The sequence below is a fragment of the Salvelinus sp. IW2-2015 genome, linkage group LG16, assembly GCF_002910315.2.
Source record: "Salvelinus sp. IW2-2015 linkage group LG16, ASM291031v2, whole genome shotgun sequence".
Taxonomy (NCBI): domain Eukaryota; kingdom Metazoa; phylum Chordata; class Actinopteri; order Salmoniformes; family Salmonidae; genus Salvelinus; species Salvelinus sp. IW2-2015.
In genome coordinates, this window is record NC_036856.1 from 16,480,562 (window position 1) to 16,508,125 (window position 27,564).

General features: G+C 44.7%; 1 protein-coding gene across 1 annotated transcript in view; it reads right to left on the reverse strand.

Moving 5' to 3' along the window:
- The window catches only part of sema6bb (sema domain, transmembrane domain (TM), and cytoplasmic domain, (semaphorin) 6Bb), a 148,076-nt gene that overhangs the window by 78,659 nt on the left and 41,853 nt on the right, over window positions 1-27,564 (reverse strand).

Below are 27,564 nucleotides of genomic sequence, written 5' to 3' on the forward strand. Positions count from 1 at the left end.
AATGAAAAGGATGCCACTTCTTTAGCTTATTACATTATTACTGTTTATACTGACAATAATTTGCTTTGAAAATCTAAACAAAAAGCTGTCAGTCACAGTGTCTGACAGCACAAACAAATTATTGAATGCTTGGGTATATTCAGTGGTGTAGTGCTGTGGCAATTATTACATTTGAATGTTCAAGGTTGGATTTCTTTATTCAAAACCCTTTTCATATTTTACTGTGGTTACAAACACATTGCATGACATACTGTAGATGCAAATAAGGGCACTTTCATACATGGGCGTCATGCACCCATTATTTTAGAAGGGGCACGAAGTACTTGAAGATGGATTTTTCCCCTGCAATCTATAGCCATAATCATTATGCCTAATTATATGTGTTTTCTGCATAGGTTATCAAGCATACCTCTTTACCTGTTCAGTTGTCATTTAATTAATGATTATTTAATAACTTTTGATTATATTATAACTTTTATGCCTTAGGCGTTCAGTACAACTGTCAAACTGGTATATAGTATTATAACCCAATAACTAAACACATTTTGGGCCGTGTTTCCGCAGTGTTTCCGCTGCAGTCATTTAGATGTGTTGCTGCACTATTCAGTCCCTCCAGGATTCAGCGATCACATTATTCAATGCAAAATCAACCAATCAGCGCATCATATTCGAGAGCTCGCAATTGTGACCAATCCCTGCACTTTTAGCGCATAAAAGGGTCCAATCAACAGCAGGTTTGCAATTTTTACCAATTACTGCACTGTTACTGTGGAAAATGGCCCAATCCAACCACAAGTCAACAAAGTTTTTTCCCCCTGGCCTGTCACCGTATTCATGTGCGAAGATGATGGGTGATTGTTGATGGCTGACACAGTGAACAGAAATCAATCTCATTTGCCAGCAAAAATAACAGCTAAGGAGCGTGTCGCAAAATCAAGCAGTTTTGGCTGCAGAAATCACAGAAAAAATTTGCGAAATCCTGGAGGGACTGACTATTAGCAAAATCTTTGCCGCCACGGCAAAGAAATATGGAACATGAAAATATATTTCTCCCGAGGSACACTTTGAAGATGCAAGAACAGTCCACATTAACTATTCCTCTGCAAACAAAAAGAGTAATGAACAAAAACAGACAACCCCATAGTAGAATAGTTTATCCATTTAKCTAGTCGGCTTGTAGTGTGTTCTATGAGAGAGAAATATTTCTCTCAAGTTGTGAGTGCCATAGGGAGGGAAACATGCATTCTGACAAGCAGGCAATGCACAACAATTCATAATCCAATCCTGGGGAAAATAGCCGTTTTAACGGCCTTTGTTAAAAAGAGGTGGTTCCCAGCTTTCCATTCCTACTTTATTTATTTCTCAACTCCTAAATATGTGCGAACTGCACCATTTTAAACCCCGAGTTTTTAACAGAGGCATGGCTAAGTACTTTACCACTCCGCAATTCGGTGTGATTGCATAGGGGACAGTGGGGATGAATGTAACACGTGTCAATTGTAGGGTAGACTCGTCGCAAACCATTTTCCCTAGATGGGAAGCCTGGGGAAGTTCCAATGCAGAAATCAACTAAAGAGGGGTCGGAACCCGGTGTAAATCAGTGATGCCTCGCAACATGTCAAACCAATCAAATGCCTTGCTTAGGCAGAGCTCCAAAGGTGTTCACCAGATTAGTACCGTAGGAGCAACAGTGAGGACTAAACAGGTCAACAAAACAACCACTGGTGACAAAATAAGTTTTCAGCACGCTGGTTCTCAGCATTTCTGTCATTTCAAGATGAGCTAAAGCTGCAGCAAGAGGGGAGAAATGGTCTACAATGCTGGCCATATCTATATTTACACATTTCTGAAGTGATATTTGGTTAAAGGATACTGTAGCATGAGGGACAAGAAGTAGCTAGCCACTATGAAGTTTATTTTTTGAAAAGTCAGCTAACCTTGTAAACTACCTAGGTACAGTATAACTAACTAGCTACTAGCTAGTTAAATGTCTCTCATGATTATAAAGAGAACATTTTCATAAAAACATATTATTGACCTAAAAGGTTAGCTATGTTAGCCCAGTTGCTATCTTATCAAGGGTCAGTGATGCATAGAGAGACAGTAGTTGCTCTATGGGAACAACTGCAATCATTCTGCAAGCAACATTACTAAAATTAATCAAATAAAATGAACCTGCTAAAATGTGAATGCCTGTAATGATCATCTCCCATAGCCTAAATGTTGCCTGTAATGATGATCTCCTGTAGCCTAAATGTTGCCTGTAATGATCATCTCCCATAGCCTAAATGTTGCCTGTAATGATCATCTCCTGTAGCCTAATGTGCCTGTAAGATCATCTCCTGTAGCCTAAATGTCCTGTAATGATCATCTCCGTAGCTAAATGTTGCCTGTAATGATCATCTCCTGTAGCCTAAATGTTACCTGTAATGATCATCTCCTGTAGCCTAAATTGTTACCTGTAATGATCATCTCCTGTAGCCTAAATGTTACCTGTAATGATAATCTCCTGTAGCCTAAATGTTACCTGTAATGATCATCTCCTGTAGCCTAAATGTTACCTGTGATGTCATCTCCTGTAGCCTAAATGTTGCCTGTAATGATCATCTCCTGTAGCCTAAATGTTACCTGTAATGATCATCTCCTGTAGCCTAAATGTTACCTGTAATGATGATCTCCTGTAGCCTAAATGTTACCTGTAATGATCATCTCCTGTAGCCTAAATGTTACCTGTAATGATCATCCTCTGTAGCCTAATGTTACCTGTAATGATACCTCCTGTAGCCTAAGTGTTACCTGTAATGATCACCTCCTGTAGCCTAAATGTTACCTGTAATGATCATCTCCTGTAGCCTAAATGTTACCTGTAATGATGATCTCCTGTAGCCTAAATGTTACCTGTAATGATATCTCCTGTAGCCTAAATGTTACCTGTAATGATCATCTCCTGTAGCCTAAATGTACTGTAATGATCATTCCTGTAGCTAATGTTGCCTGTAATGATCACCTCCTGTAGCCTAAATGTTACCTCCTTATTTTCATACTGTAAATTACAAGGGTTGGATTTGCACTAAACAATTTTATATGTCAGCACTTAAAAGGCATGTACAAAATCTGGTATACGGTTTGCCTCATATATATTGTCTACTGGTATCATTTTAAATTGAGAACARGTAAACAATGTGTGGATTATCTGCTATTATCTGCTTCAGATGGCAGATGCCCATAAGGCCAGTAATGCAATCATACTGTAGGCCTATGGCGGCATTGGTGATGTATGCCATATGATAAGCTGCTAAATGGATTCACATAGCTGCATAGTCACAATCAAATAAAACACATTGGAGATCTTACAACTAGACAAAAAGGAAATGTTGATTAGAGAAAACACAGCAACACAGACACATTACAGACAGAACCCCTTCCCTTCTTTACTGCAGGATTGTGATATGTGATTAATCAACATTGACACTAGTTCATTTTGAATAGGAGTTAAAACAAGTTTAAACACTTCACTTCAAATAATCAACCCTTCATCACATCACTGTTGATGTGCCCTTGAGCAAGGCACTTAACCCTAATTGTTCCTGTAAGTCACTCTGGATAAGAGCGTCTGCTAAAATGCACAAAATTTAAACTCAAATGTAGATAATTGAGTAGTAACAAGTAGGCTATTATTACTAAAGCATCCTTTCATGTGAACAAAAACAACTTTGCTCCACTCATCCCTGATKTACTGGGTGAGCAGACTTTTATTCCATCCCAGTAGTAGCACACTTTATGAGCACACAACTCATTAGATTGATAAGTTGAATCAGGTTTGTTATTGCTGGGCTGAAACAGAACCCTGCACACCCAGCCGACCACCAGCAGGGTTGGCCTGCTCCAATTGTAATAGGTTTATACATTGTGTATGATGTTTAACTATATTTTTGTAAACAACATTTGCTAACATAGGTAGGCCTACACATATAACCAATGGCACATAGGATATGCCCTTAGTCTCTTGGGACATTCATTGGGACCTCTCTCTTCATCTGCAAACAGGCTTTCACAGCGTTCCATATCTGAGGACAGAAAACATCAAAGAAACAGGKTTCATTTTGCTCAAATTAGACAGCACTGAATATTATGTTGCTATTATATCTCTGTCCTCAAAGTTTTCCCTTCTAGGGACTGGAACTCGATAATATTTTAATAATGTCATCCCACAAAATGACCTGCCGAGGCTATCCAGTAGCCTAGACTCTCTCTTTACTGACAGCTGGAGCTGCCATTTCACCCTCTTCCATGGCTGTTATCTACAAATACATTTGGAGACTGTGTGACATTTAATTCACTTAGCTAAACAGCTAAACTAGCTAGCAGCTCAGTTGAGTTAGCCTACAAAGTGGCATACTGTAGCCAGCTAGCTAGCTAATAATACATTGTTTAAAGAAAATAATAGATTAATGTATTTACTTGAATAGGTTCTCCCACTGCCTCCATTTCGTGGGTCCTAACAAAAAGAAAATACTAGGCAATCTTCACGATATTTGCGGTGGTAGCAAAGCGCAGCCAGCTGCCATGTGGACGAATGGAGACAAGGGAAAAAGTCTGTTTGTCACCAGAGCGGTTTAGAACGTGTTGTGACATTTGACTTTACCAGCATAATCCCCTTTCAATTTCAGTAAATATTAAATCGCAGACTGTCTGCACACTTGATCATTTGAAAACTAGCACTTGAAACTAGCATAGGCAACAACTACTGGAGGGAAAACAGTGACGCACATAACATACAGCACCCCTTCTATGGGAGGGTTCTTGAAATGTAACATCCAATCAAAATATTGCTGCTGGGAGCCATCTGACCATTTCAATCGTTTTTGCAATACAAAATTCTCCAGACCTCTAAGGGATGTGTGATAGTGACATGATTTTGTAGGTATGGCAACACAAGACTAATTGTAGGGTAACTTGGGGTAAATCGCCTGTGACTTAAATTTTGATGAGACAGATTACATTTTTTAGTTGAGCAAGAGTAGTGGCAACCAGGGAAAGTTGGAGGGGATGAAGTGGTTTCTGTGAGAAGTACAGGCAGGGGCGTTTTACCCCAAGTTACCCTAACACATAGGCCTACATTATATTCACTTCGTTTATGCAAGTTTTTTTGAGACATAAAATTCATCAATATGATGCTAACTAGTTAATTAACCAGCTAATGAATCAGCTCAATAGGGTAAAAACAGATAGGCAACCCCATGCTTCAGTCTATTTATTTATAGCCACTATGCTGTTATCAGTTGGGCTACAGGTGATAATGCTTATTGCTAATAGCATACCTGATAATATTGACCATGCATAGGCTATATAATTTAACCAAATCATTTGACCAATATGTTATTTGGGCTCCTTCTAGAGGTGGATATGCTATTTTAGATGGTGTCAGCATCATTTTTTTTCATTCATTTTGGAGTACAATGTAATTTTTTTTTAAGTAACCAGAACTGAGCTTCTCAGTACTTCTACATAAAAATTATCCCTAACCCCTGCTACAACACTGCTCTCCTCAACATTTTCCCCAACCGCTACAAATCTTTCCAGAGGAAACACTGGTGTAGTCATTAATTTAACATCTGAAACATTTTAAACAGGAGCAATCTGAGGGGGCACAAAGGTGGTGTAGTCATTCATTTAACATCTGAACATTTTAAAAACAGGAGCAATCTGAGGGGGCACATGCCTTTGTGCCCCCCATGGGCATGACGCCACTGATTTCATACACTTCCCACACTAACTGTCTCTCCTCAGCATAGCCACACAAGCAGCCATTGTAGATCCATCTAGCCATCATTATAATGAGGTGGTGACTCACACACAACTTTATCAGGAGATCTCATCTTAACAAGGAATTGCTCAAATTCCCCTCATTGATGTCAGAACAAGAGAAGGCCTATAACACTAATTGCTCAACACCCAAACCACAAAATTAGAGGATGAGAGGAGAGAGTCACAAGCTGAAGAAAGGAGATCAGAGGAGAGGAGAGAGGGAACGAGAGAGGAGGAGGAGAGAGAAATAAATGTGGAGGAGAATAAAGAGTAGAAGTGGTAAGTCGGTATTACCAGAGATTTCATTGTGTCTATTTATTAATAATGTATGACTAAATGTCAGGTTTCACACATTTGATTAGCATAATTAGAAGCTGAGGGCTATAGGATTTCATGGGACAACAAGCTAAGCAGATACAGAAGACTTCCAGGGCCAAACGAAGCATACAGCTCCAGAGCAAAGTCTTTTCATAATTATGACAAATAGCTGCAGTGGAGTCAATTCAGTGAACAGGGCTAGGCTTTATATTATAGTCTGTGGCCCTTACTTTAACTGTTTATTTGTGTCTTATCTGTCGGCTCTGTGCTTTAACTCAGGATCTGTGTGTAGTTAATCCGACCCTCTCTGCCTAGTCATCGCCATTTTTTACCTGTTGTTGCTGTGTCAGACTAGCACCCTGTTATTGCTGCTGTTATCTTACCTGTTGTTTTAGCTAGCTCTCCCAATCAAGACCTGCAATCACTTCATGCCTTATTGTATGTCTCTCTCAAATATCAATATGCCTTGCATACTGTTGTTCAGGCTAGTTTTCATTGTCATTGTTTTGGTTTGCAATGGACCCTGTAGTTCCACTCTCCGTACCTCTGATACCCCCTTTGTRCCACCCCCCACACATGCGGTGACCTCACCCATTGAGACCAGCATGTCCAGAGATACAACCTCTCTTATCATCACCCAGTGCCTGGGCTTGCCTCCGCTGTACCCGCGCCCCTCCATACCCCTGTCTGCACATTATGCCCAGAATCTATTCTACCACGCCCATAAATCTGCTCCTTTTATTCTTTGTCCCCAACGCTCTAGGCGACCAGTTTTGATAGCCTTTAGCCGCACCCTCATCCTACTACTCCTCTGTTCCTCGGGTGATGTGGAGGTAAACCCAGGCCCTGCATGTCCCCAGTCACCCTCATTTGTTGACTTCTGCGATCGAAAAAAGCCTTGGCCTCATGCATGTCAACATCAGAAGCCTCCTCCTAAGTTTGCCTTCTCACCGCTTTAGCACCACTCTGCCAATCCTGATGTCCTTGCCGTGTCCGAATCCTGGCTTAGGAAGGCCACCAAAAATTCTGAGATTTCCATACCCAACTATAACACTTTCCGTCAAGATAGAACTGCCAAAGGGGGAGGAGTTGCAATCTACTGCAGAGATAGCCTGCAAAGTTCTGTCATACTTTCCAGGTCTATGCCAAACAGTTGCAACTTCTAATTTTAAAAATTAATCTTCCAGAAATAAGTCTCTCACTGTTGCCGCCTGCTACCGACCCCTCAGCTCCCAGCTGTGCCTGGACACCATCTGTGAATTGATCGCTCCCCATCTAGCTTCAGAGTTTGTTCTGTTAGGTGACCTAAACTGGGATATGCTTAACACCCCGGCAGTCCTACAATCCAAGCTTGATGCCCTCAATCTCACACAAATCATCAAGAACCCACCAGGTAACAACCCTAAATCCGTAAACATGGGCACCCTAATAGACATTATTCCTGACCAACCTGCCCTCCAAATACACCTCTGCTGTCTTCAATCAAGATCTCAGCGATCACTGCCTCATTGCCTGTATCCGCCACGGGTCTGCGGTCAAACGACACCCCTCATCACTGTCAAACGTCCCTAAAACACTTCTGCGAGCAGGCCTTTCTAATCGACCTGGCCCGGGTACCCTGGAAGGATATTGACCTCATCCCGTCAGTTGAGGATGCCTGGTCATTCTTTAAATGTACTTCTCACCATATTAGACAAGCATGCTCCGTTCAAAAAATGCAGAACCAAGAACAGATATAGCCCTTGGTTCACTCCAGACCGACTGCCCTCGACCGCACAAAACATCCTGTGGCGAACTGCAATAGCATCGAAGAGCCCCCGCGATATGCAACTGTTCAGGAAGTCAGAACCAATACACGCAGTCAGTCAGGAAAGCAAAGGCCAGCTTTTTTCAAGCAGAAATTCGCCATCCTGTAGTCTCTAACTCCAAAAAGTTCTGGGATACTGTAAAGTCCATGGAGAACAAGAGCACCTCCTCCAGCTGCCCACTGCACTGAGGCTAGGTAACACGGTCACCACCGATAAATCCGTGATAATCGAAGACTCAACAAGCATTTCTCAATGGCTGGCCATGCCTTCTTCCTGGCGACTCCAACCTTGGCCAACAGCCCCGCCCCCCCCGCTGCTACTCGCCCAAGCCTCCCAGCTTCTCCTTTACCCAAATCCAGATAGCAGATGTTCTGAAAGAGCTGGAAAACCTGGACCATACAAATCAGCTGGGCTTGACAATCTGACCCCTATTTCTGAAACTGTCCGCCGCCATTGTCGCACCCCTATTACCAGCCTGTTCAACCTCTCCTTCGTATCATCTGAGATCCCAAGAATTGGAAAGCTGCCGCGGTCATCCCCCTCTTCAAAGGGGAGACACCCTGGACCCAAACTGTTACAGACCTATATCCATCCGCCTCCTGCCTATCTAAGGTCTTCGAAAGCCAAGTCAACAAACAGATCACTGACCATTCTCGAATCCCACCTTACCTTCTCCGCTGTGCAATCCGTTTCCGAGCCGGTCACGGATGCACCTCACCACGCTCAAGTACTAAACGACATCATAACCGCGTCGATAAAAGACATTACTGTGCAGCCGTCTTCATCGACCTGCCAAGGCTTTCGACTCTGTCAATCACCATATTCTTATCGGCAGACTCAGTAGCCTCGGTTTTTCTAATGACTGCCTTGCCTGGTTCACCAAACTACTTTGCAGACAGAGTTCAGGTGTGTCAAATCGAGGGCATGTTCCGGTCCTCTGGCAGTCTTCTATGGGGTACCACAGGTTCAATTCCGGCGACTCTTTTCTCTGTATACATCAATGATGTGCTCTTGCTGCGGGCTGCGTCATCCACCTCTACGCAGACGACACCATTCTATATACTTCCGGCCTTCCTGGACACTGTGCTATCTAACCTCCAAAACGAGCTTCAATGCCATACACACTCCTTCCGTGGCCTCCAACTGCTCTTAAACGCTAGTAAACCAATGCATGCTTTTCAACCGTTCGCTGCCTGCACCCGCACGCCCGACTAGCATCACCACCCTGGACGGTTCCGAACTAGAATATGTGACATCTATAAGTACCTAGGTGTCTGGCTAGACTGCAAACTCTCCTTCCAGACTCATATCAAACATCTCCAATCCAAAATCAAATCAAGAATCGCTTTCTATTCCCAACAAAGCCTCCTTCACTCACGCCGCCAAACTTCCCTAGTAAAACTGACTATCCTCCGATCCTCGACTTCGGCGATGTCATCTACAAAATAGCTTCCAACACTCTACTCAGCAACTGGATGCAGTTATCACAGTGCATTCGTTTTGTTACTAAAGCACTATACGACCCACCACTGCGACCTGTATGCCTAGTCGGCTGGCCCTCGCACATGTTCGTCGTCAGACCCACTGCTCCAGGTCATCTACAAGCTATGCTAGGTAAAGTGCGCCTTATCTCAGTTCACTGGTCACGATGGCTACACCCACCCGCAGCACGCGCTCCAGCAGGTGTATCTCACTGATCATCCTAAAGCTAAAACCTCATTGGACGCCTTTCCTTCCAGTTCTCTGCTGCCTGCGACTGAACGAATTGCAAAAATCTCTGAAGTTGGAGACTTTATTCTCCCTCAACAACTTTAAAAATCTTGCTATCCGAGCAGCTAACCGATCGCTGCAGCTGTACATAGTCCATCTGTAAACTACCCACCCCATTTACCTACCTCACCCCCCAACTGCTTTTATTTATTTACTTTTCTGCTCTTTGCACACCAGTACCAATATCTCTTCTTGCACATGATCATCTGATGAGTTATCACTCCAGTGTTAATCTGCTAAATTGTAATTATTCGATTTATTGCCTACCTCATGCCTTTTGCACACATTGTATATAGATTCTCTTTTTTTTCTACCATGTTATTGACTTGTTTATTGTTTACTCCATGTGTAACTCTGTGTTGTCTGTTCACACTGCTATGCTTTATCTTGGCCAGGTCGCAGTTGCAAATGAGAACTTGTTCTCAACTAGCCTACCTGGTTAAATAAAGGTGAAATAAATAAATAAAAAATAAAAGTCTACTGTAAAGGATTCCTCAGCATCCTGTAGTTGTAGGCTATACTGTATTTACTACAATCCACACCCACTCCACCAGGATTTACACATTCATTCGTCCACTCCCACAGACCCAGATCAATGTAATTACAGACATTTAGCCAGGTAATTTCCCGAAATAAGTAATTAAGACAGATCATTGAGGGTCTGAGACGGAGGGGTGGCGGCAGGCGATATCTTCAGAATGACCAACGAGGGGCCGCCACTGGCTTAGATATCAAATCACTGCGAGAATCAATGACGCCTCAAGTCTTTAGAAATTCTTAATGAGGAGTGATATTGTGCTGATAGAGCGGATAACAGAGGTCTGACAGACAGACGAAAGGAGGCAGGAAACAGGGACCAGGCATGCAGGGAGGGAGTCAGGGAGGCAGAGGGTCGAATGTGTGCAATGCAGCATCAGGCTCTGGGTAAACAAAGAGAGTAACCCTATACTCTGGGTTGAGATGCTTAGCATGCATATGGCACAGCTCATACTTGAATGCTTTTGTTCCTTATTATGGTTGCCATGGATTCCTCTCTCTTCTCTCTGCCTTACAGCCTTGGCGCTAATATGTGCACTCCTGAGAAAGTGCTTCCAATACATAGCCCTAAGACACTTGTACTATAAATCACACCTTGGATTGGACAGGAAACCCAGATTATACATGTCCTTGAAAAATAAATGATAATTAAATATTTTGTGGTGTGTTACAGTACTCAGCTGCAGGAGATCGTGTCTTATTATACAGTGGCATCACACGACAAGAGAAGCACTATCTCCACTAGTAGTAAATAGCTGAGCTCTGGTACAAAAAGACAAGCACTAATGACCAGAGTGCCTTTKTCTGTGATTTTTACAACCCAGCGATCTAAACTCAATAACATGGGTCAATATTTAAAATACTTCAAATAGGTCCGTGTGGCTCAGTTGTTGGAGCATGAGGCTTGTAACGCTGCGGTTGTGAGTTTGATTCCCACGGGGGACCAGTACGACCCAAGTATGAAAATGAATTCATTCCCTACTGTAAGTCAATCTGGATAACAGCATCTGCTAAATGACTAAATTGTAAATGTAAAAATGTATCCAGCAGACCTACATGGGAAAAGGGAACAGAAAAGCCTGAGCCAGTGGAAAAACTGTGCTCTGCTTTACCCCACTACGAATGATTCCCTATATTGTGTGCTACAAGCCCCACTTCATAGATCTTATAGCGGCTCATTGTCAAATCAGAGAGGGGAGGGTGTGCTTTATGGAGTGTGTAGAATCAATGAGACAGCCTCATCCAGTTTGGATCGCTTTTCAAGTAGCACTAAAAGTGAGAGGAGACTGATAATGAGAAGGAAGAGACGGGATGAGGAGAAAGTGAGAAAAAGAGAGAAAGCGAATGTGAAAAGGTAAGGGCAGAGAGTAAAGCAGAGAGCAGTCAACGAATCACGTTGGACATATGGAAAGTGAAGCCAAAGTATGTGAGGAATGCTTTCATAGGTTGGAGGCTGGGAAAGTTGCTGAGAGCGGAAGAGCACAGAGCCAAGACTGGACTGATTCTTTCCTGAACACACCCTAAATCTGCTCCAGTGACCCGGGACGCTTAACCTCCCCTCCTTCTCTCCCTCCCTCCTTCTCCTACCAAGGGACAAGCCAGTCAGCTCAACTCTAAACACTAAACCACCAGGACACACTCCGCTCACTTACGCCTTCATGTAAAAACACTGCAGGAATCCAGTCCACTCAACCAAAACATGTCTGTTTGCATGAAGACTGATGTGACTACAGGGTCGTTCACTAGACTTTGGGTCTATGGCAGGGCTTCCCAAAACTTTTTGGGCCCATGACCCCATGTTTATCAACAACATAAAATGTGCGACCCCACCATGTAAAAAAGTGATGTAATCAACGGCCTTATGTTGATTTTTTTTTTTTTTTAATTGGGGCTATAACAGACTATTACAAATCAGTCTGACAGTATGCTCTTCTGTGTAGAAGAGCATACTGGCGGTGCATCAAGGCGGTGACCCGTTCTGTAGGTTCATGCTTCTACAACATTCGCAGAGTACGGCCCTGCCTCACACAGGAAGCGGCGCAGGTCCTAATCCAGGCACTTGTCATCTCCCGTCTGGATATCTGCAACTCGCTGTTGGCTGGGCTCCCTGCCTGTGCCATTAAACCCCTACAACTCATCCAGAATGCCGCAGCCCGTCTGGTGTTCAACCTTCCCAAGTTCTCTCACGTCACCCCGCTCCTCCGCTCTCTCCACTGGCTTCCAGTTGAAGCTCGCATCCGCTACAAGACCATGGTGCTTGCCTACGGAGCTGTGAGGGGAACGGCACCTCCGTACCTTCAGGCTCTGATCAGGCCCTACACCCAAACAAGGGCACTGCGTTCATCCACCTCTGGCCTGCTCGCCTCCCTACTCTGAGGAAGTACAGTTCCCGCTCAGCCCATCAAAACTGTTCGCTGCTCTGGCACCCCAATGGTGGAACAAACTCCCTCACGACGCAGGTCAGCGGAGTCAATCACCACCTTCCGGAGACACCTGAAACCCCACCTCTTTAAGGAATACCTAGGATAGGATAAGTAATCCCTCTAACCCCCCCCCCCTTAAAAGAGTTAGATGCACTATTGTAAAGTGGTTGTTCCACTGGATATCATAAGGTGAATGCACCAATTTGTAAGTCGCTCTGGATAAGAGCGTCTGCTAAATGACTTAAATGTAAATGTAAGAACACAGTTCTCTAGCGTGCCAGCGGCCATTGAATGTGAGCATTGGCCACTGAAGTCAGTTACGACGCTGAACTGCAGTCGGGTCAAGACCCTGGTGAGGACGACGAACACACAGATGAGACGGTTTCTGACAGTTTGTGCAGAAATTCTTTGGTTGTGCAAACCTACAGTTTAAATGGTTCAGACCATCCTGCAGCTGAAGAAGCCAGATGTGGAGGTCCTGTGCTGGCATGGTTACACGTGGTCTGCGGTTGTGAGGCTGGTTGGACGTACTGCCAAGTTCTCTAAAAGGACGTTGGCAACAGCTATAGTGGACATTCCTGCAGACAGCATGCCAATTSTACGCTCCCTCAAAACTTGAGACATCTGTGGCWTTGTGTTGTGGACCACACTGCACATTCTATAGTGGCCTTTTATTGTCCCCAGCACAACGTGCACCTGTGTAATGATCATGCTGTTTAATCAGATTCTTGATAAGCCACACCTGTCAGGTGGATGGATTATCTTGGCAAAGGAGAAATGCTCACTAACAGGGATGTAAACAATWRACTTTTTGTGCGTATGGACATTTTCTGGGATCTTTTATTTTTGCTCAGGAACCAACACTTCATATTTTTGTTCAGTATACATGGCCTCTTACAGCACGGCTACATCACTTTTTATCTCAGCAGCAGACCCTGGGAACTTTAGTTTCTACTAATTGTAGTTACAAGCCATCATTCTTCAGCATTTATCTGGTTAAGAGCAGAGCAAGAATTGAAGGTCATAGCTGGATTAACATCATCTTCAACTATTTATCTTAGTAGAATATACAGTATCTCACTGTTGAGGGTATGTGGTTAGCACTGAGCAGACAGAATTGCAGAGCCGTGCCTGGCGGAGTACAAAAGTAATACCTGGGCTTATTGTTGCTGAATGGAGTTATATCTCCAGGTATTACTGTAGCGGTATCTCCAGCCCTATGTCACTCCCATTAACCTTCTCACTCATCATCATTACAACTACTGAGGGGCTGGAAGGAATGAGGAGGGTGTGGGGCAGAGATAGCCAGGAAGAATATGCCAACGTCTGAGAATGCCTGGAGTAGTCTGCAGCTTAATTGTGGGTCTCTGTTTCTAAGTCGTATCCTCTTTCCYGGAGTGGTAATGACCATCGGTAAAAGCTCATCAGATAAAAATAGTGTTTATTATGACATTTCAACCTTTAGGTTGTTATCGGTTCTATCCGTCCATTATGAACACATGTTCTGTCACAGAGACATAAACGCATCACAACGCAGGACATTAGAGTGACCTTTAACCCCCGGCCCAGTTTATAGCCCTCATTAGCAGGTCAGGGATCAGCATTGTAAATTACACATCAATCAGGAAATACAAGGGGGACTARTTCACGCAGTAAAAGTAAAAGAAAAACATGTTGTAGAGTGACAGGACAGTACAGCCATACCGTAGCATCCATCACTATGAGCATCTAAAAACCCAGGCAAGAGGCTAACAGAGGGGAGATCATCTCCAGCCTGTCATAAATAATAGAGAAACCTGCTTAAGGGATGTGAGGTTTGCAGCATCACACACAATAAACCTTGATGTGATTATTCTCCTAAAATTCCCCCACACCATGTATTGTCTTACATACGTCAATATACAGGGAAACTTAATATCTCAACTTGTTCTCATCCAGCTGCCATTTGCTCTTTCGCTCTGGGAATCACGAGGGGAGATGGATTTATTATGGAAACAACGGTCTGGGTCTCAGCCTGTCAGAGGGATAGGGGAGGGAGAGTGGGAGGGAGCCTCGAAGCTGTCAAGGTAAGCAATTCCTCCTCCCCTTCTTTTCAGAGGGGGAGGAGATGTCAGAAGGGGGAGAGATACAGAGGGGAAAGTAAGAGAGACAGGGAGGGAGGAGAAGGGAATGAGAGAGGGGGAAAGATAGGAAGGGCTGTATAAATTATGCTATTCAGAATGACACCTCAGTATACTAATTGTGTTTTTCTAGTTCTACAAAATGTCCTCATGCTTCCGTTTTTCCTTCCTCTCCTTTCCTCACTGTAGAGCTGGCTGAATCTGCTGACTGCAGTACTGTTTGGCCATCAGCACCAAATGAACATGATAAGAAGAAGCCTGCCTAATGGACGGGAAAGAAGAACACAACAGCAAGGCTAGCAGAACATGCAAAGATAACTTGAATGTGGTCAGTATCTCAACAGAGTCGATGGGAAAACCGCAGCAATCCTCTCTTTCTCTTTCTGTCTTCCACATCTAGTTCAGACGGTAACAGCATATTCCTGGAGGAAATCAGCTCAGGAGAAATCTCACTCTCACGCTTCATCAAAAACAATATCTAAAAGCAATTCCCAGTTTAGACAGTCTGGTTGGAGACACTAAATGTAATAGAAATGCAGGATATCCTGTTCCCTCATCGGTTGAGATCGTCACAACGCAATGGTAAAGCAGAGATTGATAGAGGAGAGTACGGGTATAGAGGAGAGGTGTATAGATTCTACAYCCATCATATCCCACACCACAGCCCCTTGCTGCAGGCAGTCTAACTACTCTACACATGCAATCAGACACCATCCTGGACATATTTATTCAGCAGATCATTTGTCCATCTGCTCCCCCCATCCCCTCCTCCCCTACTCGCTCTGTCTCTATCCATTTCCCTCTATCTTTCTCTCTTTCTCTCCCCTCCCTCTTTTCTTCTCTCTCCTCACTCCCGCTCTCTCTATCCAGAAATCAGCCACCTGCTCATCCAATTTAGTGAGATAAATTCCCCAGTATCTATTTTAATAGAGGAGTGTGCAGTCCTGTCTGCCTTCCTTCCTTTCTGTATCCTGCCTGGTTTCTCTCTCTCTGGTTGAATTAATGTCAGGTTTCAGACAGTGCACACGTATAGTACATACAGTATACAAGTACAATGGTAACACCCACACATTGTGTCAATCAAGTAACATGGTAATTGTCAATTATGCAAAGACAACAGGAATGCAGACGATCACACACTCACACACAATTATACACACACTCACACACAAATCTTTCTATGAGTAGCATGCAGGCATAACTCCCAGCTCTGACTGTGGCTGGTTTGATTCTCCGCACCAGGAATGAGAGGCATGTTAATCAGGGTGGAGGGCTGCCAGCTCAGCCATACACATCTCTCTCCCCTGTTATCTCTCGCTCTCTCTCTCTCCCTTTATCGCTCTCTCCCRATCTCTCGCTCTCTTTATCCCCCTCTCTCGCTCTCTCTTTAGCTCTCTCTCTCGCTTTATCCCTCTCTCCCCCTTTATCCCTCTCTCTCTCTCCGTCAGTCTCTCTCTCCGTCAGTCTCTTTCTCTCCCTTATCTCTCATGTTAACACCTTTCTATCTCACTCCATCTCCCTCTGTCTACCATACCGTTCCATATATTTTTCTCTTCTCTCCCTTGTCTCCCATTTCCCTGTCTAATAATGCATTTTTCTCTGTGTTAGTGTGATGAGATTTGTGCTGGGAGGGGTGGTGGCAGTGGTAAATAGTTTATTTAGCAGGACTTCGTTAAGATCCCTCATTCCTCTTTCTCTCCCTCTAGCTGACAGTTTTATTGCCCTCCTCTCATCTTGTCTCTCTGACACCGCTCCGTACAGCCCCTCTGTGCTGTTTACTACAGCGTTAATAGAGACTGGGTTATGCTGAGCAAATCTGGGTGGGTGGGAAGTAGGTTGCTGTAAAGATTTCAAGAGGTGTGTGTGTGTATATATATATGTAGAAGGTTATAGATTGAACCATGTCAGTCAGTCTTGACAGGAAGGTTGTGGGGGCTGGATGGGCAYGGAATGTTATATGACAAAGAGAAAAGGTTGATCCAGTTTTAGTGTTTACCGAGCCAGTTGCTAGGGAGATGCGAACCAAGGGACAGTTTTAGTCAGAACAGAATCATAGACTGATAAAAGTGCAGCAGCAGCCATTCACAGTTAGCAATAATCATACACATGTTCAGACAGACAGAGAGGGAGGGGAAGAGAAGGAGGGACGGGGGGAGAAAAGAAATGAGTGCAAAGAGGAAGAGAAGGGTGGGAGACAGAAAATAAATAAAGGGGGACTATGGGTGAGAAAGAGAGGGGGGAGGAGAGTGTAAAAGAGCGGTGCAGTGAGAGAAAAAAGCGTGCCCATTCAATGCCCACATATGCGTGGAGGAGAGAGAGTTCACAAGAGTCACTCACACAATAATAATCAATAGACTGAGCTGAGTGATGGATTAAAGGAGACGCTTCTACYACCTGAATGATCCTGTCAGACCCTCCACAATGATATTATGGTTAACYGCTCCTTTTATTTATTTTAGTTTGCTGGCTTTTCTGCTCCGTCCGCACAATAAATAGGTTTAAAATGACATCCTCAGACCCTTCAAAATAATATCAGCWGGAGTTCCTGAGTTCCTTTATCAAAACATCCAATAATATCCCTGATTTACATAAGCCCCTYTACTCACGCTCCTTGCCAGTTGGAGGGTTATTTGACAGGGTCATTTACTACCTGGCATCTCAAGGAGCGAATCAAATCAATAAAGCCATTTCACTCCAAATGCATTGGCCTCCGTTCCGTTTGGCAATTCAATTCTATGAAGAAGAAGAAAAAGTGCTGTAGAAAAGTCTCTGTGGGGTCCAGGCAGGCTAGGTGAGGCTGAAACTAGAGGAGAACAATTTATAACAACAGCACTTCAACATGTACAGCTCCATGTTGTAGTCAGACAGAGAAGAGACAAACAGGTATGTCCTTCATACTTCACAGGAATGTATTAAAGCCTATGCTGGTTAAGGCTAGAGGTCGACCGATTAATCGGAATGGCCGATTAATTAGGGACGATTTCAAGTTTTCTTAACAATCGGAAATCAGTATTTTTGGACAGCGATTTGGCCGATTAAAAAAATAAAATAATAATTACACCTTTATTTAACTAGGCAAGTCAGTTGAGAACACATTCTTATTTTCAATGACGGCCTAGGAACGGTGGGTTAACTGCCTTGTTCAGGGGCAGAACAAGAGATTTTTACCTTGTCAGCTCGGGGATTCAATCTTGCATCTTTACGGTTAACTAGTCCAACGCTCTAACCACCTGCCTTACATTGCACTCCACGAGGAGTCTGCCTGTTACGCGAATGCAGTAAGAACCCAAGGTAAATTGCTAGCTACCATTAAACTTATCTTATAAAAAACAATCAATATATCATAATCACTAGTTAACTACACTAGTTAACTACACAAACTACACTAGTTTATCTAACGTGTCCTGCGTTGCATATAATCGATGCGGTGCAGGACACGTTAGACGTTCTTGCAAAAAAACGTTCTTGCAACAAAAAAAAGGACTGTCGTTGCTCCAACGTGTACATCAATGCCTTTCTTAAAATCAATACACAAGTATATKTTTTTAAACCTGCATATTTAGTTAATATTGCCTGCTAACATGAATTTATTTTAACCAGGGAAATTGTGTCACTTCTCTTGCAACAGAGTCAGGGTATATGCAGCAGTTTGGGCCTCCTGGCTCGTTGCGAACTGTGTGAAGAATATTTCTTCCTAACAAAGACAGCCAACTTCGCCAAACGGGGGATGATTTAACAAAAGCGCATTTGCGAAAAAAGCACAATCGTTGCACGACTGTACCTAACCATAAACATCAATGTCTTTCTTAAAATCAATACACAGAACTATATATTTTTAAACCTGCATATTTAGCTAAAAGAAATCCAGGTTAGCAGGCAATATTAACCAGATGAAATTGTGTCACTTCTCTTGCGTTCATTGCACGCAGAGTCAGGGTATATGCAACAGTTTGGGCAGCCTGGCTCATTGCGAACTAATTTGCCAGAATTCTACGTAATTATGACATAACATTGAAGGTTGTGCAATGTAACAGGAATATTTAGACGTATGGATGCCACCCGTTAGATAAAATACGGAACGGTTCCGTATTTCACTGAAAGAATAAACGTTTTGTTTTTTAAATGATAGTTTCCYGGATTCGACCATATTAATGACCAAAGGCTCGTATTTCTGTGTGTTGTTATGTTATAATTAAGTCTATGATTTGATATTTGATAGAGCAGTCTGACTGAACGATGGTAGGCAGCAGCAGGCTCGTAAGCATTCATTCAAACAGCACTTTCATGCATTATGCCAGCAGCTCTTCGCAATGCTTCAAGCATTGAGCTGTTTATGACTTCAAGCCTATCAACTCCCGAGATTAGGCTGGTGTAACCGATGTGAAATGGCTAGCTAGTTAGCGGGGTGCGCGCTAATAGCGTTTCAATCGGTGACGTCACTTGCTCTGAGACTTGGAGTAGTTGTTCCCCTTGCTCTGCAAGGGCCGCGGCTTTTGTGGAGCGATGGGTAACGATGCTTCGAGGGTGGCTGTTGTCGATGTGTTCTGTTCGCGCCCAGGTAGGGGCGAGGAGAGGGACGGAAGCTATACTGTTACACTGGCAATACTAAAGTGCCTATAAGAACATCCAATAGTCAAAGTTATATTAAATACAAATGGTATGAAGAGAAATAGTCCTATAATTACTATAATAACTATAATAACAACCTAAAACGTCTTACCTGGGAATATTGAAGACTCATGTTAAAAGGAACCACCAGCTTTCATTGTCTCATGTTCTGAGCAGGAACATTAAACGTTTAGCTTCTTACATGGCACATATTGCACTTTTACTTCTTCTCCAACACTTTTTTTTGCATATTGTAAACCAAATGAACATGTTTCATTATATTTGAGGCTAAATTGATTTTTGCATGTATATATTCAGTTAAAATAAGTGTTATCAGTATTTTTGTAATTTCATTATTACAATTAATAAATAAATAAAATATCGTCCGATTAATCGGCAGTGGCTTTTTTTGGTCCTCATAAATCAGTATCGTATCAGGCGTTGAAAATATCATTAATCGGTTGCCTCATAGTTAGGCACAACACAAGGCTGGTTGAGTGGCCCTTCTGTCTATACAGTGTACAGTCGTGGCCAAAAGTTTTGAAGGAATACACAAATATGTAATTTTCAACCGTTTGCTGCTTTCAGTGCCTTTAGATATTTTGTCAGATGTTACTATGGAATTATGAAGTAAATACAAACATTTCATAAGTATGTCAAAGCCTTTTATGACAATTACATGAAGTTGATGCAAAGAGTCAATATTTGCAGTTGTTGACCCTTCTTTTTTCAAGACCTCTGCAATCCCCCTGGCATGCTGTCAATTAATGTTCTGGGCCACATCCTGGAGCTGATGTTGGCAGCCCCAATTCTTGCAGTTTGTCAAGATTTGTGGGTTTTGTTTGTCCACGTCCGCCTTTGAGGATTGACCACAAGTTCTCAATGGATTTATGTCTGTGGAGTTTCCTGGCCATGGACCCAGACATATCGATGTGTTTGTTCCGCGAGTGCCTTAGTCTATCCACTTTTTGCCTTATTTCGCAACGGTGGCGTCAATCATGCGCAAATTCGTCACCAAACTGTTCCTGGATGGTTTGGGAGAAGTTGCTCTCGGAGGATGGTTTTGTACCATTCTTTATTCATGGCTGTGTTCTTAGGCAAAATTGTGAGTGAGCCCACCCTTGGCTGAGAAAGCAACCCACACATGACTGGTCTCAGGATGGCTTTACTGTTGGCTGACACAGGACTGATGGTAGCGCTCACCTTGTCTTCTCCGGACAAGCTTTTTTCCGGATGCCCCAAACAATCGGAAAGGGGATTCATCAGAGAAAATGACTTTACCCCTGTCCTCAGCAGTCCAATCCCTGTACCTTTTGCAGAATATCAGTCCTGTCCCTGATGTTTTCGCTGGAGAGAAGTGGCTTCTTTGCTGCCCTTCTTGACACCAGGCCATCCCTCCAAAAGTCTTTGCCTCACTGTGCGTGCAGATGCACTCACACCTGCCTGCTGCCATTCCTGAGCAAGCTCTGTACTGGTGGTGCCCCGATCCCGCAGCTGAATCAACTTTAGGAGATGGCCCTGGCACTTGCTGGACTTTCTTGGGCGCCCTGAAGCCTTCTTCACAACAATTGAACCGCTCTCATTGAAGTTCTTGATGATCCGATAATGGTTGATTTAGGTGCAATCTTACTGGCAGCAATATCCTTGCCTGTGAAGCCCTTTTTGTGCAAAGCAATGATGACGGAACGTGTTTTCTTGCAGGTAACCATGTTTGACAGAGGAAGAACAATGATTCCAAGCACCACCTCCTTTTTAAGCTTCCAGTCTGTTATACGAACTCAATCAGCATGACAGAGTGATCTCCAGCCTTGTCCTCGTCAACACTCACACCTGTTTTAACGAGAGAATCACTGACATGATGTCAGCTGGTCCTTTTGTGGCAGGGCTGAAATGCAGTGGAAATGTTTTTGGGGATTCAGTTCATTTGCATGGCAAAGAGGGACTTTGCAATTAATTGCAATTCATCTGATCAKTCTTCATAACATTCTGGAGTATATGCAAATTGCCATCATACAAACTGAGGCAGCAGACTTTGTGAAAATTAATATTTGTGTCATTCTCAAAAGTTTTGGCCACGACTGTACAGCACTAATTTATAACTAAAACAATCTCACACAGTCTCATTGATCACCTCTCATCAAGCCTCGAAAGACCTATGCTTTACAACACACATCCATTCTTCTCCCTGTCTGCTCCTGGAGATTTAAGAGTATAAAACCWATTTATTGTCCAAATCACAGAGTAAGTGATGTGCCATTGATTGGTGTTTTCCCAGGGCCTTCTGACCGGAGATTCCCTGCTGCTTCTGTTGACAGATGCACCAATTTATGTACACAGAAAGGAGAGGGTCAAACAAAACCCAGACAACACACATCCTGCACAGCTCTCTCAAGACACCCACATTCCGACAAGTTCCTCAATAGAGACGTAGAATAGATTTCCATTCATCTTGTGTTACTCATTGTAGTAGCTAAAAATGATCATTTCTGAAGATTCTGGTACCGCACTATTGATAAACAGAACATGAATAGTGACAGAACAGTACCATCCACAGTGTGCTACTGGTACACATCCTAGCTGGTGGAAAGCATGTACAGCTCAAATGCCAATTAAAGTTGAAGTATTGCACAAGACCTAGTAAACACGATTGATTAAACAACTTCGGCAGGCTGTTTATTGATTATCTCCAAGGTTCAACTTGAGCAGAGCGCCCAGGGCCATACAGCCATACTGTGTATTGAGCTACAGACTGGGTCTCTGTCTGTGTGAAACAGGCCCCTACTATTCAATATCCCCTAGTAATGGTTTCTTCATTTTCTATCAGTCCACTGGTTCGAGTTCTATCCCATCCATCATTCCCAGGACTATTGTCTTACCAGCACAGATAGAGGAGATAGATAGAATAAAGGCACTGCTCTGGTTAGATCTGACTAAAATCCAACTTTGCCCAACATTAACCATTCACCACCCAACATTCACCACCCAACATTCACCATTTACCATTCTGCAACATGCCTCACTTGGAGATCTGATGCAACAGAAGGACAGAAGGGCGCCTGTCAAGCAAGGAAAGTCTGATTTGAATTGGTTACAGAGATTTGATATTAATCCAGAGGTGAGAATAGGAAAGATGGAGAGCACAAGAGAGAGGGAGAGAGAGAGAAAGAGGGAGACAGAGACGATAGGGAAGGGGAGACAGCTAGACTAATACTGGAGAGAGTAGAGAGTGTTGGGCCGGCGAAGGGAGAGAGACGGGGAGGGAAGAGGAGATGGTGGGGGGAGTGATGAGAGGGGCGGCTCACGGTGGGGTCGGGAAGAGAGAGAGCGGGAGAGTTCGATGACGATTGTCGCATACGGGCAGGGGAGAGAGAGAGAGCCGTAGGGAGGGGAGAGAGAGAGACGCACAGATATGGCAGTTCACGAAGGGGAGGGAGAGGAAGGGAGACCCGAGTGGGATGAGTGGGCAGCAGAGCAGATTGTGATGGCGCCGCATAGGGGGTGGAAAATGCGGTTATCGGGTCACCGAGAAGACCACGCCGATGTAAGAGAAGAGTGGGGAGGGATGTTAAGAGAGAGAGAAACACAGACTATGTGGAACAGGGGAGGGAGAGAGAAGCCGATAGGGAAGGGGAGGGAGAGCAGAGTCCGTAGGGAGAGCCGTCGGACGAGAGAGAGCCGATAGGGAAGGGGAGGGAGAGAGGGCCGAAGGAAGGGGAGGAGAGAGAGCCGCTAGGGAAGCGGGGTGGTGAGGTGTGATGAGAGAGCCGATAGGGAAGCGGGAGGGAGAGAGAATGCGATAGTGTTGGAATTGGTTGTGATGTCATAGAGAGGAGCACGCGCGAGTAGCACTCGACATAGCGGCATGTGAGAGAAGAGCCGATAGGGAAGGCCGGGAGAGAGGAGCCGATTTAAGGAAGGGGAGGGAGCCTTAGAGTATGCCTGATCAGGAGGCAGAAGGGAGGGAAAGAGGGAGCGCGATAGCGCCGATCAGCTGGGGAGGAGGTAGAGAGCAGAGCTCGATAGGGTGTTGGCAAGGGGGAGTATGCTGTGTTTTGCGCCTGACTCAGACTGAAGGGAAGGGAGAGAGAGAAGAGCCCCGGATAGGGACGGGACCCTTAGCAAGGGAGAGAGAAGAGAGCGCCTCGATTAGGTGTAGAAGGGGGTAGAGAGAGTAGAGAGGGCCCAGATCTCAGGGAAGGAGGAGGGATGAAGAAAGAGAGAGCCGATAGGTGTGAAGGGGAGAGAGACGATAGAGCCGATAGGGAATGCCCCAGACAGTAGACACGTGTTTAGACGGCCCACGACCCTCGACACATTCTTGAGGCCGCGACCGAGGAGAAGGGACATGGAGCAGGATCCGCAGAGGCCACCCGAGATATATGAGGGTTGTTGACAAGGGGAGAGAAGAGAGAGCCGATAGCGCGCAATGTTTGCGGCACGCAGAAGAGAGAGCCGAATCTAGGAAGCTGGGAGAGAGAACGCCAGAGAGCCAATGATAGGTTGAGAGGGGGAAGAGAGATTGAGAGCCGATAGGGAAGGCGGCATGAGGAGAAGACGCAGCGCATAGTGCAGAAGGGGAGAGAGAGGGAAGGCCGGTATTAGGGAGACAGGTGGAAGACGTAGATCTCGTGGACGCACTAACCGACCCGGCACTATTGTTTTAGTGATTTTGAGGCGAGGAAGACAGATGAGAGCCGATAGTGTTGATAGTTCGGCGAGATGATGAGTAAGAGGACGACACCATGGGTCCTGCATGGGGTATGCAGAGAGAGCCGATAGGGATGAGGCCAGTACAGAGGTTCCAGAGAGCCGATAAGGGACGGGCGTTATGAGAGAGTGAGGCCGATAGTGAAACCCGGGTACTGGATGAGTGTGGAGAGAGCGATGATGGTAACGATACCGGGGAGAGAGCCGATTACCAGGTTTCCACGAAAAGACTTCCGGGGAGAGAGAGAGCTGATGCCGATAGCGCGACCAGCCACGCCGGAGAGAGGCACCGAATCAGAGGATATCGGGCGGAGAGAGCGAGAGGCCGCCCGTGAAGGGTGAGGCCTAACGGTGATGCTAGCTGAGAGGACGAGACTCGGATAGGGATAAATCCGCGGAGAGAGAGAGACCCGGCCGATTAGTGAAGCTGAGCCGAATAGGAGGGCGATATGGCAGCTAATGTGATGTTCGTGGGGTATGCTTACCGTAGAGCGATAGGGAAGGGAGAGAGAGAGAGCCGATAGGGAAGGGGGGAGAGAGAGAGAGCCGATAGGGAAGGGGAGAGAGAGCCGATAGGGAGGGAGAGAGAGAGAGCCGATAGGGAAGGGGAGAGAGAGAGCCGATAGGGAGGGGAGGAGAGAGAGAGCCGATAGGGAGGGGAGAGAGAGAGAGCCGATAGGGATGGGGAGAGAGAGAGAGCCGATAGGAAGGGGAGAGAGAGAGAGCCGATAGGGAAGGGAGAGAGAGAGAGCCGATAGGGAAGGGGAGGGAGAAGCCGATAGGGAAGGGGAGAGAGACGAGGGAAGGAAGAGCCGATAGGGAGGGGAGGGAGAGAGCGGGCATAAAATAATTCGAGTCAAGAGATGAACAGAGGGAGATAAAACCAAAATAGAGAGAGCTTGATGGAAAGTGGTGGAGACAAATGGAAAGATAGGAGAAGGCAGCCTCCCCAGCGCTGTGGTAATACCGCTCTCTCTCTGAAACAATTCTGCTCATGACAAGATAAYGACAGCCATCACAACCTGAGCCTCCATTTTTTAACTCCTCCCGAGTGGCAGCTAAATAACACTGCCAAAATTCCTCTCTCGTCTCGTTTGCTAGCTATCAAATTCTGCTATTGTTCAAGCTAAAGTAAGAAGGAGAAAAACAGACGGAGAGGGGGCGACTGAGAAGCAACACTGGCTTTAAATGGAATTTAATGGCATTTGCTGTAGAACAGACACAGGACATCAGTTTACATTGTGTTGTATTAAAGACAGGGTTTATGACAGCCTTAAGTCCTTAATGATGCAGCCTCGGACCATTTCTCTCAGAGCGGATGGCCAGAGCTGTAGACAAGGGATCAGACCGGTGAAATGTATGGGCTATGCGCTTTGAAATGGCTGCCCACCACAGCCAAAGAGATCAGAATAATTTATTCTCCAAGAGACATGTTAGAGAGAGAGGAGTGAGGGTAGGGGTGGAGGATGTTTAACGGCTGCAGTTTACAAATCAAACACAGAGTCATGGCGCCTAATTCCCAGAGTCAATCAGAGGAAGAACCTCCCTCTCTCTCTTTCTCCCGCAGTCTCTCTTCGCCACCCCCTACCCCCCTGGCCTATCTCGCCCCCATTTCTCTGCTGTTCAGTCAGGATTGCTGCGTCCACACTGCCAATGGGCGCTATGGCAACAAGACATTCCCTCTAAGTGTCTCGGCATATGTGAGTGTCAGTGTGAGACGTGTGTGTCTGCCTGCACGTTTGTCTAATCCTCTGCCTATTATTTTACTGGTCTGATATGATAGGGAATAAATGCTAAATGTGTTACGGCTGAGTATATAGGCTAAATATGCTTACATCACCAAAATAAAACATCAAGGGAAGCAAACGTATTCCATATCCTATGGGACAAGCCATTTCAGTACATCTGCTTTGAAAAGAAAACAGAAAAAAAATCATCTAAATTACATTTTTTTTGTCTGTTTTTATATCTGTAACCCATCAACAGTTTCCCTGACTGCTTTTGAACCATTATCCTGCCCTGTCAGCCAGGGCTGATTTCTGCCTTGGGCCTAGATTAAATGAGAATGTGTTATCCTCTGCTCACGGTAGTGTACAAGTTACCTCTAATGATCCCAAACTTCCCAGACCATCGCTGAGGATTCGCACCCATTAATTTAAACCCTTTACAGATGATGTGAAAGTTGCTAAGTATTTTCTTCGGGTGAAAAAGCGCACGGTCAGAATGTTTTGATTTGGATCAGAGTTCTTGCTTACTGGAAAAACAAACCCAGTAACTAGTGAGCTCCAACTTGTCTTCCAAGGATGTGAAAAACTGAGGGCGGAAGGCAGCGCTCCCATTGAAGTGTCCTGCTCCAGCTCCAGGTCTTATCTCAGGGCCCTGCAGGACAATCCCTAGCCCAGGGAGAGACAGCCGCTCAGTGGTGGAGGCAGCAAAGTAATGAGGCTGCTCCTACGGAGCTTTGGAAAGATGTTACGCACAMAAGTCAAGCCCAGAGAGCTACTTTCAAGTGATCCCAAGAAGAGCCTGGCTCTGCCTTGCAGACTGCGATGGGGATGCAAGTATGATGCATGTATTGGGGTGACCAGATGTTGAGATTTACATCCCATTAATATGCCCTCTTACATTGGGAAGGAGGAGGCTTGTCAGAGATGACACGGTTTTCTGATCTGATGCAGCCACGGTGTATTAGAGAATAGAGGTGCTTTGATAACAGGGAATTTCTTCTCCAAGCTTTGATTGCATGAATATCAAAGGCACCAAACAGAACTAAGTGACTGGTGAGTGTCAGATGAAACGTCTACAAAATGTACAGTTTACGCATTACTCACAAATAACACTGAAATATAGCCTGCAGTTTAAGGCTAGTTATATGGAAATATAATTATGTTGGAAAAAATAGCATTACTGTAATGACAAGTAGGAGTTGTTTAGAATGCGACCTGCAGAGTTGAGGATGACAAACAAGGTTGAGGTCTCTCTCTCTTCTCTTACTCAGTCCACAGCAGCACTTACTGAAAACACAGTTGAGGTCTGATCACGCTCTCCGGTAGCACATGTATCCTTGACTAAAGATGCAAATTACTGTTAAATCTATGGAAATGGGGAGTATTAGGGAGGCGGTACGGCCTGGTCTCTCCAGGGCATGTTCTCTGCACGCCTGTACCTGCGGATAGAGAGGGGGCAGAGATTTCTCCCTGTGATCCACACTACAGTGTGACAGCTTCCCTCCCACTGCCAAACACTTATTGGACGGCAGCCTTCGCAATCCTCCACAGCATCATTATAATCAGACCCACCATCAATTAACAACCTCATCTGAGTCAATCAGAAGATGATTCAGTGTCAGCTCTTTCCCATCATCCTCCTCCTACTCAGAAAGAGTGAGGCCACGTGCTGTGTCATGATGTTCTGTTATACGTCAACTGGAATGTGCGGGGATGAAACTCCTATCTCTTATTCAGT